This window comes from Symphalangus syndactylus, chromosome 1 (assembly GCF_028878055.3).
Source record: "Symphalangus syndactylus isolate Jambi chromosome 1, NHGRI_mSymSyn1-v2.1_pri, whole genome shotgun sequence".
Taxonomy (NCBI): domain Eukaryota; kingdom Metazoa; phylum Chordata; class Mammalia; order Primates; family Hylobatidae; genus Symphalangus; species Symphalangus syndactylus.
In genome coordinates, this window is record NC_072423.2 from 116,240,869 (window position 1) to 116,246,868 (window position 6,000).

Consider the following 6,000-nt stretch of genomic DNA (forward strand, 5'->3'; position numbering starts at 1 on the left):
ACGATGGGTGGCGGGGCAGAGGCGCTCCTCACTTCCCAGATGGGGTGGCGGCCAGGCAGAGGTGCTCCTCACATCCCAGACTGGGAGGCTGGGCAGAGGCACTCCTCACTTCCCAGATGATGGGCAGCCGGGCAGAGGCGCTCCTCACTTCCCAGACAGGGCGGCCAGGCAGAGGCGCTCCTCACATCCCAGACGATGGGTGGCCAGGCAGAGATGCTCCTCACTTCCTAGACGGGGTGGCCTCTGGGCAGAGATGCTCCTCACTTCCCAGACGGGGTGGTGGCCGGGCAGAGGCTGTGATCTTAGCACTTTGGGAGGCCAAGGCAGGTGGCTGGGAGGCCAAGGCAGGTTGTAGCAAGCCAAGATCATGCCACCGCACTCCAGCCTGGGCAACATTGAGCATTGAGTGAGCGAGACTCTGTCTGTAATCCCAGCACTTCGGGAGGCCAAGGCAGACAGATCACTCGAGGTCAGGAGTTGGAGACCAGCCTGGCCAACAGGGCGAAACCCCGTCTCCACCAAAAATACAAAAACCAGCCAGGCATGGCGGTGCGCGCCTGCAGTCCCAGGCACCTGGCAGGCCGAGGCAGGAGAATCACAGGAGCCCGAGGCAGGCAGGTTGCAGTGAGCCGAGATCATGCCACTACACTGCAGCCTGGGCAACAGAGGGAGACCGTCTCAAAAAAAAGAAAGGAAAGAAAGAAAGAGAAAGGAAGGAAGGAAGGAAGGAAGGAAGGAAGGAAGGAAGGAAGGAAGAAGGAAAGAGAGAGAAAGAAAGAAAGAGAAAGGAAGGAAGGAAGAAGGAAAGAGAAAGAAAGAAAGAAAGAAAGAAAGAAAGAAAGAAAGAAAGAAAGAAAGAAAGAAAGAAAGAAAGGCGGTTATTTCTTTTTTCTGCTGGGTTTGGGTTAGGTTTGTTCTTGTTTCTCTAGCTCCTTGAGGTGTGACCTTAGATTGTCTGTTTGTGCTCCTTCAGACTTTTTGATGAACTTTGCTCTTAACACCACCTTGCTGTATCCCAGAAATTTTGATAGGTTGTGTCACTGTTATTGTTCAGTTCAAAGAATATTTTAATTTCCATCTTGATTTCACTGTTGACCCAACAATCATTCAGGAGCAGGTTATTTAATTTCCATGTCTTTGCATGGTTTTGTGGGTTCCTTTTGGAGTTGATTTCCAGTTTTATTCTACTGCAGTCTGAGAGAGTACTTGCTATAGTTTCGATTTTCCCATATTTGTTGAGACTTGTTTGGGGGCCTATTATATGGTCTATCTTAATGTTCCATGTGCTGATGAATAGAATGTATATTCTGCAGTTGTTGGGTATCTGTCAATATCTGTTAAGTCCATTTGTTCTAGGGTATAGCTTAAGTCCATTGTTTCTTTGTTGACTTTCTGTCTTGATAACCTGTCTAGTGCTGTCAGTGGAGAATTGAAGTAATCTCACTATTATTGCATTGCTGTCTATCTCATGTTTTAGATCTAGTAGTCATTGTTTTATAACTTTCGGAGCTCCAGTGTATATATATTTAGGATTGTGACATTTTCCTGTTGGACTAGTCCTTTTATCATTATAGAATATCCCTATTTGTCTTTTTAAATTGCTGTTGCTTTGAAGTTTGTTTTGTCTGATATAAGACTAGCTACTTCTGCTTGCTTTTGATGTACATTTGCATGGAATATCTTTTTCCATCCCTTTACCTAAGTTTATGTGAGTCCTTATGTGTTAGGTGAGTCTCTTGAAGACAGCAGATACTTGGTTGGTGAATTCTTCTCCATTCTGCCATTCTGTATCTTTTAAATGGAGCATTTAGGCCATTTACATTCAATGTTAGTATTAAGATCCAAGGTACTATTCTATTCATTGTGCTATTTGTTGCCTGAATAACTTGGTTTTTTTTCATCATGTTGTTGTTTTATAAGTACTGTGAGATTTATGCTTTAAGGGGACCCTATTTTGGTGTATTTCAAGGATTTGTTTCAAGATTTAGAGCTCCTTTCAACAGTTTTTGTAGTGCTGGCTTGGTAGTGGTGAATTCTCTCAGCATCTGTTTGTCTGAAAAGATTGTATCTTCCCTTCATTTATGAAGCTAAGTTTCACTGTATACAAAATTCTTGCCTGATATTTGTTTTGTTTAGGAGGCTAAACATAGGACCCCAATCCCTTATAGCTTTCTGTTCAGAAATCTGCTGTTAATCTGATAGGGTTTCCTTTATAGGTTTCTGATGTTTTTGTCTCACAGCTCTTAAGATTCTTTCCTTAGTTTTGACTTTAGATAACCTGATGAGTGTGTGCCTACGCAATGATCTTTTTGCAATGAATTTCCCAGGTGTTCTTTGAGCTTCTTGTATTTGGATGTCTAGATCTCTAGCAAGGCCAGGGAAGTTTTCCTCAGTTATTACCTCAAATATGTTTCCCAAGCTTTTAGATTTCTCTTATTCCTTGGGAACACCAATTATTGTTAGGTTTGGTCATTTTACATAATCCCAAATTTCTTAGAAGTTTTGTTCACTTTTTAAAATTCTCTTTTCTTGGTCTTTGATGAACTGGGTTAATTTGAAAGCCTGTCTTTGAGCTCTGATATTCTTTTTCTACTTGTTTGAGTCTATTGCTGAGACTTTCCAGTGCATTTCCAACTCTCTAAATGTGTCCTTGATTTCCAGAAGCTGTAATTTTTATTTATGCTATCTATTTCACTGGAGATTTTCCCCTTCATATACTGTATCATTTTTAAATTTTTTTAAAGCTGGACCTCACCTTTCTCTGATGCCTCCTTGATTGGCTTAATAGTCGACTGTCTGAATTCTTTTTCTGGCAATTCACAGATTTTGTCTTGGTTTGGATCCATTGCTGGTGAGCTGCTGTGAAAGTAGTGAAAGTACAGCTACACCATAGACAAAGTAGGGTGTCCCTGAAAGTAAGAGGAAGAAAGTGTCCACCCTAGGTGCAATGATCATATATACGGGGAGATGTGATCTGCTACAAGGGTTTGTGATGTAGGATTAATTTTTTAATTACTATATTTTGTAAGAAAGGATATTATTATTATTATTATTATCATTATTATTATTATTTTCAAGATAGAGTTTCACTCTTATTGCCCAGGCTAGAGTGCAATGGCGTGATATTGGCTCACAGCAACCTCCGCTTCCTGAGTTCAAGAGATTCTCGGCCTCAGCCTCCTCAATAGCTGGGATTACAGGTGCGCGCCACCACATCCAGCTAATTTTTGTATTTTTAGTAGAGACAGGGTTTCGCCATGTTGGCCAGGCTGGTCTCAAACTCCTGACCTCAGGTGATCCGTCCACCTTGGCCTCCCAACGTGCTGGGATTACAGGTGGGAGCAAGCCACCATGCCCAGCCTTTTAAGGGAAGGGTTTTTTTTTTTGGTTTTTTGTTTGTTTGGTTTTTTCTTTTTGAGACAGAGTCTTGCTCTGTTGCCCAGGCTGGAATGCAATGGTGTGATCTCGGCTCACTGCAACCTCTGCCTCCTGGGTTCAAGGATTCTTCTGCCTCAGCCTCCCTAGTAGTGGGACTACAGGCGCGCACCACCACACCCAGCTATTTTTTTTTGTATTTTTAGTAGAGATGGGGTTTCACCATATTGGCCAGGCTGGTCTGGAACTCCTGATCTCGTGATTCACCTGCCTCGGCCTCCCAAAGTGCTGGGATTACAGGCGTGAGCCACCGCGCCCACCAAGGGAAGGTTTTATGGCCTGCTTTAGGGGAGAATCATGGGAGAAGGTCAGAGAGACCATCTTGCTTCTGCTGTTTTCTCAAATGGCAAGGTGCCATATTTTATGATAGTGTGTCATGAGCCCTATCACAGCCAACAAAGAATAGAAAACCTAATTTTCCCCAAGAGTCTGATAATGTTAAACTTTACCTGAGCCTGCTCTCCTGGAAAACAGTGACAATTAAAAATACCCACACCCTTTAATGTTCTAGGAAATGACTTCCTGCAAAGAGCCATCCTTCCCCATATGACTTAGATGAGACTCACAGATAGCCCCACCCCCTTGTTTGTCTAGACACAGACCCTCCAGATGATTTGCTTTACAAGTGATTAACTGAACAGTTTGTACCCATGACCAATTTGGACAGCATACCTGATAATTTAACTTGACCAAGCTTTAGTTAAGCTCCTCTCCCTCCCCTAGGTCCTTAAGTTTTGACCTATCTTTGGCCCGAGCCAGTAATGAGATGTAGAACAACCCGTTCTTATTTTAAGAACATGTGATGGTTAATTTTAGGTGTCAACATGACTGGGTTAAGGAATACCCAGAAAACTGGTAAAGCACTATTTTGAAGGTATGTCTGTGAGAATGTTTCTGGAAGAGATTGGTATTTGAATCTGTGTTCTGAGTAAGGAAAATGTTCCCTCACACAACATGGGTGGGCACCATCCAAAGGGCTGAGAGCCCAAGTAGAGCAAGAAGAGAGAGGTGAATTCATTCTCTCTCTCCTGGAGCTGGGACACCCATCTTCTCCTGGATCTATGAGACAGGAGTAGCACTGGGTAGTCGCAGGAATATGGAAAAATCTGAACAACAGCTAAAATAAGAACTAGGTAAAGAAACCACAGGATAACAGAATACTCAAAATAAGGGAGGAAAATGGCCAAAACCCTGGTCAGGCTGACATGTCCATGACTCTTCTTGGCAAACCCAAATAAGGGAGAAAGGGGGTGGTAATGGGGAGATTAGGGGGCTGGGAGGAGTCTCTGAAATCCCTTTCTTTTCCAAAATACTGAATGATTATTCCACCCCATAATTAAATAAACACCCATAAAATTAGAAACTCATTGTGTGTGACTCATTCTCATGAGCACACCCACACTTCTCTCTTAAGTGTGTACTTTGGTTTTGCAATAAAAGCTTCTTGCCTTTCACTTCATTCTGACTTTTCCTTGAATTCTTACTTGCAATGGTGTCAAGAAGCTGGAGACCAGCTGGAGCTAGGGTCTCACCGGCATCTGGAGACCCTCCTAAGCCCTCCGGCAACACTAGGATGTTAGAACTCCAGGTTCTTCAACCTTCAGACTCTGGGACTTGCACCAGTGGCCCTCTCAGTTCTCAGGCCTTCAGACTTGGACTGAGCTATGCCACTAGTTTCCCTGGTTCTCCAACTCGCAGATGGCATATCATGGGATTTCTCAGCCTCTATAATCATGTGAGACAATTTCCTTAATAAATCCCTCTTATATATCTATATATCCTATTGGCTCTGGTTTTCTGAAGAACTCTGGCTTATGTGGTCACTGGTAATCAGCTGACTTCAAGGAAAGACATTTCCTGATTAACTATCCAATTATGACACTGGCTCATTCATTCCCTTACACCAGTCTGCTCTAACCTAATTTATTCCTACCTATCAGACATACCCACCAGTGTGTCATGTCAATTTACCATTGCCATGGCAACACCCAGGAGTTACCACAACTTTCCATGGCAATGACCCAATGACCCAAAAGTACTACTCCTTCCCTAGAAAGGTCTGCATAAAATTATTTTCTGCCTGACCTTTGAGATTGTGAAAGTTGTCAAAATCAAAATGGAGTCACTTGTGTCAAGCCCCAACAAAAAAATAATAAATAAATAAAACCAGAAGGTTAAGAAGGTCCTCATGCACATATGCCTATGTTATGAAATATTACAAGAACTTTCTATGCATAGATGCCCATAATAAGAACTTCTGACAAGGGCTTTCTAAGCTGCAGCTTGCTACATGAGTAAAAGGAAGCTACGTGGATGCACAAGAACACTTGCTTGACACACTCTCTCTGTTAATAAACTGGCATCAACCCCTGTGATAAGTCTTGTAACCAATATTCTCTTTGTTTCAAAACAAATTACCTATGTTTCCTTTTTGTCTTTAAAAACTTTCCCTTGCTTCAACTGATGTAATGCAGGTCTCAATTAATTGAATAACTGTCTTTGTTTTTTGCTTCTGTAATATGTTTTTCCCTGCACAGATTTTCTCCCACCCCACGGAATGCTTAA